A 650-nucleotide genomic window follows, 5' to 3' on the forward strand; every position below is an offset into this window, starting at 1 on the left:
ATCGGGCTTTTAGAAGAGCCTCGTGCGTGCACTGCTGCAAGTTGGAATAATTCCGGTATTTTTATTATTCATCGTAGAAAATATTTGGTGTGTTAAAATTTCCCGGGTCACTTCAACCGCGAAAATATTTTAAAAATAAAAATTTCCCGATTTACGTATTAAAAAATTCATTGACTCTTCTCAAATTTCATTTCCTAAAAGACAGCATATCATTATATAAAATACAAGGTTCTTGCAAATTTGTTTATTGACATTACAGTGAGTGCAATGGTGGAAAGATACTCGCATCCATTACATTGGTTACAACACTTAGTTTTTGTACAATTACCTTTTTATTCTGATGCAATTTTAGAGTCAGGACATGGCTTCGGAAGGTCACTAAAATTATTCATTATGTTGAATGAGAGATTGCGTTCAGTAATGAAAGCTGCTGTTTCTTTTGTTAAATTGCTTCCACTCTTAGCATAGAATCTATTCTGTGTGCTGAAAAATTTTAAGTGCCGTTATATTCTCCTGGTGAACAGAGGTGAGGCTCTCCTGCTTTATCAAAGTTGTCACAACTGCAGTCATTTCTCTGTGATAACACTGACAGAATGCCTTGTGAGGCTTTTGTTGAATCTCCAAAACCCAGCGCTTGAACCTGGGATTCT

Source organism: Amphimedon queenslandica, unplaced genomic scaffold (genome assembly GCF_000090795.2).
Source record: "Amphimedon queenslandica unplaced genomic scaffold, v1.1 AMPQUscaffold_13115, whole genome shotgun sequence".
NCBI lineage: Eukaryota > Metazoa > Porifera > Demospongiae > Haplosclerida > Niphatidae > Amphimedon > Amphimedon queenslandica.